Source organism: Vicugna pacos, unplaced genomic scaffold (assembly GCF_048564905.1).
Source record: "Vicugna pacos unplaced genomic scaffold, VicPac4 scaffold_20, whole genome shotgun sequence".
In the NCBI taxonomy this organism is placed as follows: Eukaryota; Metazoa; Chordata; class Mammalia; order Artiodactyla; family Camelidae; genus Vicugna; species Vicugna pacos.
Genome location: NW_027328741.1, coordinates 18,223,971 through 18,234,182, shown reverse-complemented (window position 1 = coordinate 18,234,182; position 10,212 = coordinate 18,223,971). Strand labels below are relative to the sequence as shown.

Genomic DNA, 10,212 nt, shown 5'->3' with positions numbered 1-10,212 from the left:
ATTTCTTCTTGATTCAGTGTTGGAAGACATATGTTTCTGGGAATCTATCTTTTGTTCTAGGTCATTCAAATCGTTGGCTAGTGGTAATTTCTTATGATGCTTTGCATCTCTGCAACTTTAGTGGTAATATCTGCTCTTTTATTTCAAATTTTATTTGAGTCTTTATTTTCTTAGCCAACCTAAACTTTTGTCCACTTTATGTTGAAAAGAAACAAACTTAGGTGTAATTTTTCTTATCTTTTCAATTGTTTGTCTTGTTATTTGCCTTGCTCTAATTTATTCAATTTTCTTCTTTATTCTTTCTGTTTTTCCTAGATTTTTGATGTGTAAATTTAAATAGTGTGAATCTTTGTATTTCCTTTATTATTAAATATTATTCATTTACTTTATTTATTTATTTATTTACTTATTTGAATATTTATTCATTTATTTATCATTGAAGTATGCCATTTACAATGTGTCAATCTGAGGTGTTTAGCACAGTGTCCCCGTAAATGCATATATTTCTGTGCCTTTTTAACGTTACTTCACGGTATTTGACTTACTGCCCTGTGTTATGCAAAAGAAATTTTGAAAACATTTATTTTTATATATAGTGGATGACATTTATAAATCTACAGCTCCCAAATATATCCTCTACCAGTCCATTTCTGCAGTAACCATAAGATTATTAAGTAGTTCTGCAAGTGTGTTTCAGTTTTGTAGATGAAATCATAGTGTTCACATCCAAATTATTTTTTAAGATTCTACATATGTCATGTCATGTATTATTTTTCCTTCTCTTTCTGGCTATCTTCAATTAGAATGACACTTTTTGGGGACATACATTTTGCTGCAAATGTCATTGTTTTATCATTTTTTATTGCAGAATATATTCCATTGTGTAAATACAGCATAACTTCTGCATACTCTCATCTGTTGTTTGACAGTTAATTTGCTTCCATGTCATGGCTGTTGTATATAGCACTGCTAAGAACATTGGGGTGAAGGTGTCTTTTTGAAATATGGTTCCCTTTCGTATATACCCAGAAGTGGGATTGTTGGATCATTTGTTAAGTTTATTTTTATACTTTAAAGGAATCCCCATCCTGTTTTCCAAAGTGACTGCTCGAATCTACATTCCTAACAACAGTGCAGGAGGGCTCCCTTTCTCCGCAGCTTCCCCAGCATTTATTGTTTGTGAACTTTTGAATGATGGCCATTGTGAATATTGGGAAGTGATACTTCATTATAGTTTTGAATTGCACTTCTCTGATAATGAGAGTGAGCAATTTTTTTTTTCATATATCTGTGTGACATTTGTACGTCTCTATTGGAGAAATGCTTTTTTAGGGCTTCTGCCCATTTTCAGATTGAGTTTCTTTTTTTTTATTATTACTAGGTTGTATGAAATCTTTATATTTTGGAAATTTAGTCTTTGTCAGTTGTATCACTTCTAAATATTTTCTTTAATACTGTAGGTTGTCATTTTCCTTTGTTTATGGTTCCATTTGCTGTGCAAAAGCTTATAAGTTTAATTAGGTCCTATTTATAAATTTTGCTCTTACATCCCTTACCTGGGTAGTCTATTCTAAGAAATCATTGCTGAGATTTATCTCAGAGTGTTTTGCCAATATTTTCTTCTAGGAGATTTACCGTGTCTTGCCTTACATTTAAGTCTTCAAGCCATTTTGAGTTTATTCTTGTGTATGGAATGAAGGATTGTACTAACTCCATTGCTCTGATGCTGCTATCCAGTTTTCCCAAAACCAGTTGGTGAAGAGATGTTCTTTTCTCTGTCATATTCTTGGCTACTCTGTCAAAGATTAATTCAACATAGGCCTTTAGTATTATTCCTAGGCTCTCTATTCTGTTCCATTGGCCCATGTGCCTGTTTCTGTACCAATATCATGTCATTTTGATTTTTGTAGCTCTGCAATAGTTTATGGAGACCAGGCGGGTTATTACTCCAGCCTCTTTCTTTGTCTTAAATATAGTTTTGGAAATTATGGATCTTTTTTGATTCTATATAAATCTTATGATAATTTCTTTCAGTCCTAAAAAGAAATGTTTTGCATAATTTGATAGGAACTCAGTTAAATTCTGTGGATTGTCTTGGGCAGTATGGCCATTTTAATAATATTATTTCTTCCACTACGAGACCATTGGGTATCTTTTCAATTCTTCAAATCTTTCTTGATTTCCTCAATGATTTTTTTCTTGTTCTCCAAGTATAAGTCTTTCACCACCTTGGTCACAGTATTCTTAAGCATTTTGTAGTTTTGGGTGCAGTTATAAAAGGGGTTGTTTCTATAATTTGTTATCCTGTTGATTCAATGGTAGAGTAAAGAAATGTAATTGGTTTTCATAGATTATTCTGACTAACTTGCCCAGTTCCTTTTTTAGCCTAAGTATTTTTTTTGTGAAGCTTTTACATTTTTCTGTATATAGTGTCATCTCTGCATATCGTGACAATTTTACTTCTTCTTTTCCAGTCTGAATAGTTTTATTTCTTTTCCTAGCCTGATCGTTGTGGCTAGGAATTCCAAGACTATATTGAATTGAAATTGTGAGAATGGGCATCCTTGTCTTGTCTCAGGTTTTTGTGGGAAGGGTTTCAGTGTTTCAACATTGAGTATTTTGCTGGTTATAAATTTGTCATAAATAGCTTTCATTATGTTGAGATATGGTCACTCTATGCCCACTGTGATAAGAACTTTTATTGCAAATAGGTGTTAATTTGTATCAAATGCTTTCTCTGTATCTACTGAGATGATCATATCGTTTTTGTCTTCTCTTTTGTTGATATGGTGTATCACAATTGATTGATTGATTTGCATAAGTGAAACCATCCTTGTGTTCCTGGGATGAACCTAACATGACAATGGTGCATTACCTTTTTTTTACATGATGTTGGATTCTGTTTGTTAATAGTATCTTAAGGACTTTTACATCTATGTTTATGAATTATATTGGCCTATAGTTTTCATTTTGGGGTAGTGTCTTTGTCTGGTTTGGTATCAGGTTAATTTTGGCCTTATGGTGTGAGATTGGGAGCTCTCTCTCCATATCAATCTTTTGGAAGACTTTGAGGAGGATTAGTATGGATTTTTCTTTGTATGTTTGGTCAAATTCCCCAGTGAAGCTATTAGGGTCTGAATTTTGTTTACAGAGATTTTTTTTTTACTGTTAATTCTATTCCATTTCTTGTGATATGATTGTTCAAATCATTAATTTCCTTTTGATGCAATATTGGTGGGCTGAATGTTTCCAAAAACTTCTCCATTTCTTCCTGGTTATCCAGTATGTTTCCATATAGTTCCTCATGGTATTCCCTAATGATATTTTGTAAATTTGTTGTACTCTTGTAGTTTCTCCATTTTCATTTCCTATATTATTTGTGTTCTCTCTTTTTTCTTGTTGGTGATCCTGTCTAGAGATTTGTCAATTTTGTTTAAAATTTCAAAAAAGAGTTTGATTGATTTTTTCTATTTCTTAATCTTTATTTCAATTCTTTCCTCCTTGATCTTTATTTTTTCCCGCTTTCTGCTGGCTTTTGGTTTTGTTTTCTCTTCTTTTCATGATTAGTTTACATAGAACGTTAGATTATTTTTTTGAAATAGTTCTTCTACTTTGAGGAGGGCTTTGTCAATATGAACTTCCCTTTTTAGACTGCTTTAACTGTATTCCATAGACTTTGTGTAGTGTTTTGTCATATATCTCAAGATATTTTTTAATTTCTTCTTTTAATTCATCAACTCCCCCCTTTGTTATAGTACCATGTTTTTTAATCTGGATGCTGCAATTTTTTCTCCCAATTTTTCTGTGTTTGATTTTTAGTTTCATGGTATTCTACTCAGAAATGTTGCTTGAAATAATTTTTATCTTCTTAAATTTGTTGAGGCTTCTTCTGTGCCTGAGTTTATAATCTTTCCTTGAAAATATTCCATGTGCACTGGAAAAGAATGTATATTCTGTTTTTGGGAGAAGTACTGTTTTGGAAGTATCAAGCATCTCCAATTATTTTATCATGTCTTTTATTAACTTTGTTCCCTTATTAATTTTCTGTGTGAAAGACCAGTCCAGTGATGGTAATGGGGTGTTATAGTCTCCTACTGTGATTGTGTTCCGAGCGATTTCTCTCTTTTTATCTATTAGTATTTGATTTTTGTATTTAGGTGCTCCAATTTTGAGTTCATATATCTTAATGTGTATAAAAACCTCATTTTGTATTGCTCCTTTAATCATTATATCATGTCCTTGTTTATCTTTCTCTATGGCCTTTCTTGTAAAGTCTATTATGTGTGAAGTCAGTACTGCTAGTCCTGCTTTCTTGTCATGTGCATTTGCATGGAATATATTCTTCCAACTTCTGACTTTCAATTGATGTGTTTTCCTCTTACAAATTGGTCTCTTGTATGCTTCATAATGCAGGGTTTTTTTTATATTATCCCATCAGACAATGTATATTTATGACTGAAGCACTAAATCCATTTACATTTGTGATAATTATTGATAGACTGGTGTTTATTTCTATTTTGAACTTCATTTTCCAGTTGATTTGGTATTTCCTTTTGTTCATTTCTTTTCCTTTTTGTGGCTTGATAAGTTTTCTTTTATTATCTTTGTTTCGTTTTGGCTTTGTGACTTCATTGTAAGCTTTTGACTTTTGGTTACCTTGTTTTGTATTTATATTTAACCGTACTATATCTGTTTATTTTATCTTATAAGAATACAAACTCATACCCATCCTACAGAGAAGACAAATAAGAAGAAAATACTCTGTATTGTTCTGTTTCACTCTTTGACCCTTAAAAATTTTGATGTCCAGTTTTACAACATCATATTTATTTTGTTGTAATTCATTGTATATATTGCCTTTCTAATTATTCCTTTCTCTTTTTTATAGCAGCCTGCTTCTTTTTTTTTAGAGTAGATCTTTCATTATTTCTTTTTCTCTTGCTAAATTCTTTTAACATTTTTTGTGTGGAAGTTATTTATCTCTCTTTCTATTCTCAAAGAGAGCCTTGCTTGATAATGTATCTTAGATTACAGACTTCTTTCATTCAGGACTTTTAATATGCCTTACCACTGCCTTCTGCCTGCTGTATTTGAGTAGGAAACGAGTTTACAACTATTATGTATAAAATTATATATATGTATAAAGAACACCTAGAAATGAAGTTAACAAATAAGGTAAAAACCTATATGTTAAAAAACAGAAAACATTGGTGAAGGAAAATTTAACTGATCCAAAGAAATGAACAGATCTCTTATGTTAATTATGTGAAACTATGTGGTTAACACAACCATTCAACCAAAGGGAATCTACATTTAGTGTGATTCATGTCAAAATACCTATGAGATTTTTGATTAAATAGAACAAATAATTTCAAAATTTATATGTAACCACAAAGAACATGAGTTGCCAAAATAATCTTGAAAAAAAGTATTAAATGTAATGGTGTAAATTCCTCTGATGTTATACAGTCCTTCAAAACTTTAGTAATTAAAACAACATGATACTGGCTTAAAAACAGACACCAATCAAGAGAAGAGAATAGAGAAACCAGATATAATCCCTCACTCTTATGATCAATTAACCCATGAAAAAGAAAGCTAGAGTATAAAATGAAGAAAAGACATTCTCCTAAGTAATTAGTTACTAGGGAGCCTGAACTTTGAAAAGATAGATTACAATATTTCCTCACATTGTGTACAATCCATGAGCACCGAATATATTTCTATTTAATTTATTTTCTTATATTTCTTGCACCTGTAATTTATTGATCTATGTTTAGATCTTTTATTTCACTTACAAAATATATTCCTGTTTTATTCCTTATGGTATAAATTTACATGTAATAATTTTCCAAGTTTCTCTTTCTGATTATGGGTTGTTAATATATAAAAATGCAATGGATTTTTTTTTATCAATTTTGTATTCTGGAAGTTTACTAAGTTTGTTCATTATTTCTAACAGTCACTGGAGGAGTCTATGGAGCTTTCTATCTATGTATAATTATGGCAACTGTAAATACTTTACTGCTTTTTTACAAGTTGGATACATTTTATATTTTTTCTTGACTAGATGTTCTGGCTAGGACTTCTAGTAGTGTAATTTAGGACTTGTGAAAATGAGCTAATTTTTCTTATTACTGGACCAGAGGAAAACCTTCCTGTATGTTAAAATTGAACTTGATGTTAGTCATGGGTTTTTCATAAATGGCTTATGTTTAGTTACATTCTATCTACAGTGAATTTGTAAAAATATTTTTATAAAAAAGTTAAGATCACATATTTTAATAATATTCCTACATTTTTTGAGAGTGCTATTTTTCAATTCTTTGCTTTTTAAGGGATGTTATCACATATTTTAATTTGCATATGTTAAATAATATTTATGAATCAGGACTAAATCCAACATAACTATAGTTGATAATACTTATAATATGCCATGAATTCAGGTTGCTAATATTTATTTAGAATGAAATTTACAGATAGTGATGGAAAAATTTACATTGTAGCTTGAGGGTACATTTATTTATTTAAAAATTTTATCTCTCATTTTTAATTTGGCTTAAGTTTAATGGAATTTATTTCTAAATAAATAATATAAATTTTGATAGAACTGGATTTACTTATGTATACTGTTACAGGACATAGGTAATATTTTCAATTAGTGAACAAATCACTTGCCTTAAAATGCTGTATTATATAAACAATGCCAAAAATTTCAGGACTGAGAAATATATTGCTTCCTAAAATGCATTAACTTGTATTTTCCACCCCAAACCACATATACTGTTATATCTTTGTTTTTTTCATTGTTCATTTGCCCCTTAATGGAGGCACTGCTTATTGAATCCAGTGTCTTGTGCATAAGTGTATTTATCAACATCATTTTAGAACACATAACAGAAGCCACAAGAGTATGGATTATAACGATGACAAGAAAATTTTTTCCTTCTTGGGACTGAAAAACCTCTGACAGAAAGAATGGCAAAAATAAACATTTGTAAATATGCAATAAGATTGTCTCTCTTCTAATTTTTATGGTAGAATGTTAAATTACATTTGTTTTACTTATAGCACTGAATTACAATTTAAATAAAAAATTCCCCACTTTGGGCTTTCTTACATTTGATTCATAATTTTAATCTAGTTTTATTTTATAAATATTTGCCATTTATTTATAAGCATAACAAATAAGCTGATATTTATTCTTCTCATATTTTGAATATAGAGCTACTTATTTTAAAGTACAGAGATAAATACCAACTTCCATTTCCAAATCAAATTATATTTCACTTTAATTACAAATGATATTGAAATAGATATACATTTTCTGTACAGGTTTTAAACAAATTTCACTTTAAATTTCATAACTTTAAAATTATTTTATATATTTATTGCATTATTTATACTTCACCAATTTTGTATAAATTTGTGTACAAAAGTATGGAGACTGATTTTATTTCATAGTCCCCAAAATTAAATTATTTAAAAAGATTTTTGGGGATAATATTTGCAGATCACAGTATAAAAATAAGCATCCTATATGTTTCATTTTAACTGGATGAATGAGAAGGGAACACTGGCTGAATGTTACACTTGAGTTGCTGGGAGACCAGTCGTTTTGTGATGTGACAGCTACTCAGGTAGAGAACCATTTTGATGGCCTAGAAGTTTATCTGTGCAGGCCTGCCAAAGCAGCATTTGAAGCTGCAGTGCTCAAAATCATGCAGATTAGAAAAGTAGCTGTAGAATAAGTTATTTCCGTTGGCACATGTTTCTCCAGAAATCCAAGATGTGTCTCATAAAGTTGGACAAACTGTTACAGGAACTCTGATATATCTCTATTGTGTGATCAAACATTCTCTGGGGACTTGGACTTGAGGTGTATGATTGAAGAAAATGCTTTTCAGACTTTGTCTGAAAAATCCTTGATAAAAAGACCATGTTACACACATTGTGTCTTGGAACCAGATGAAGATAATGATTTTCGTTCTCTGACATTTCCAAGAAAACTCTGGAAAATGTCTGGGAGTGACCAATAAAAATCTATCTCGTGGGATGATAATGGAACTTCGATAGTGATTGATGAAGATGTCTTTAAGAAGGAAGTTTTGGAAAGAAGGGCGCCTTTCAGAATATTTGAATCTGGAAGTATGTAAAGTTTAGTTAGACAGCTTAGCATTTATGTGTTTACTAAAGTGCGGCAGAATATTCAAAGATCTGTTTCTCCTGCTGACTTTCTGGCAGAAGGAAAAAAGTCTGTTTTAAGCAAGGTATTCAGTAATTGTAGTTACTACTTGGTAACATATATAAAATTTTATTTTGTACATCAACCTATGGTAATATAAATGTAAAGCTAGATTTTGAAAATTGTATAAAACTACAAAGGCTAATATTCTTTACTTTTTCTAAAAATGAGGACAGTGCCTTAAGTATTCAAGATTATGAGAAATGTTCCTAGCAACTATGAATCTTACCAGAAAACTAAATAAACGTATTAAAGCTGCTTTTAAAAAGTGGCTTTCACCGTTACTGCAAATACTAACTTATTAAATTTGATGATATACTATTTAAATGTGTATATTACAAATAAATAATTTCAAAATATTGTCAGCAATGTTCATATTTTAATGATATTATCTTTGCATAATCAACATGAAATCTGAGGTTTTATAGGATAGGCTTATTGTAGTCTTGTATTTTCGTTTAAAATATTACTAAAATCTTTCTCCATTGGTTGCAGCTGCAGTTCTGCCATAATTGAAATCTTAAACAAGTCTGTCACCAGCATTTAGTTAGAATAAAAAGAAGAGTTGGGATTAAAAATGCCTCTCTGGTGGCTTCATTGGCTGAAGATTTCAAAAAGAAGCACTTTAAAGCAGGAGGTAATGTGCATATTCATAATTCTGATTTTGCGGCTGACACTAGTGGAGAAAGTGAATTTTTACTTTCTGCAAATTTAAACATGCCTCTAATAAGGAAGCCCTCTACTAGACAAATAATTGGTGACGCAACAACCCGGATCAGAGGTGATTTTTATCCTCCATAATCAATGTCATTTAGACCACCAAAACAAATTGCAGTGGATCAACGTGCTGTTTTAAATCAGTTGACCACTGTCCACGGGCACTCTCAAAGCAGCTACACTGAAGCAAATGGCCGTGTTGTGAACTTCATTACAATTATAACTTCTACTTCTCAGTACAGCATCTTGTCTCCCACAGAGAGCTATTATTTGGACTGATGGTGGAGCCTTCTACTTTCCCAAATAGATATCACAACATATCTGCCAATGAAGGTCGTTTTTCTAAACTTCAACCAAGGAGCAACCCACGGTTTCCAGTGACAGTGATAGCTGATACATCAGCTACCTCTCTTTCAATGCCAACTTATCAGCCGTCTTCAGTTTATGAACGTCATCCTAATTACAACTGATTTACCAGAGGACTACCAGATTATGCAGGATAACAAAGATTAATATTGATGTTGACAAATGTTGACAAATATCTGCAATTTTCTTATTTGAACAATAAACATAGACGTGTACTTGTATTTTCCTTATAATTTTTAGAATAGAGTAAAGAGATATACAGGAGTATAAGTTACCATTTAAAGAAAAATAGAGATATTTGATTGACATGATCATTTGATGGAACAATATGGGTGTAAATTTAAATAATTTCTTGTAAGGAAGAAGAGAAAATGGAAGAATTTGGAAAAGGACAATCATAGACAGATGGAAAAGTACTAAGTGGTTCCTGGTTCATCCTAGAAAGTATTAAAAGTGTTAAGTTAGGGTTGGTTTGAACAGGATATAAATGCAGGAATCTGTCCAGCGATCATGGTCTCTTTTATGACATTACTGGTATCAAAATGGTCATATGGTGTAGTCTCATATGGCACATTCAGCATGTGGAAGAATTTCAAAAGTAATTTTATCTATGGTCTTTGTGCTGTTCTCAAAGCATTCCAACTGGCGCTTTCATTTCCTGCCCTGAAGAGTCTACGCTATATTTTTTAGTCAATACTTTATGTTGCTTTTGTGTTCCAGCCAAAGACAAGCTTACGTCTTCAGGGTGGCACTTAATGCCTTTCCAACTCTAAGCCCACAAACTCAACATCGTTTACTCTTTTTTTATAGATCTGGCATCTGACTACCTTGGCATATCTTTATGTTTCACTGTATTTGGAGATACATCCAGGCAAATGCTCGTG

The 10,212-nt window shown here is 31.3% G+C and overlaps 1 long non-coding RNA gene across 1 annotated transcript; it reads left to right on the top strand.

Annotated features, from left to right (window-relative positions):
* The first annotated feature begins 7,930 nt into the window (after positions 1-7,930).
* On the top strand, positions 7,931-9,393 carry LOC140693834 (uncharacterized). The gene is made up of 3 exons (XR_012069537.1): positions 7,931-8,148; positions 8,741-8,882; positions 9,222-9,393. It is a non-coding gene; the product is annotated as an uncharacterized lncRNA (long non-coding RNA).
* The last annotated feature ends 819 nt before the right edge of the window (positions 9,394-10,212 follow it).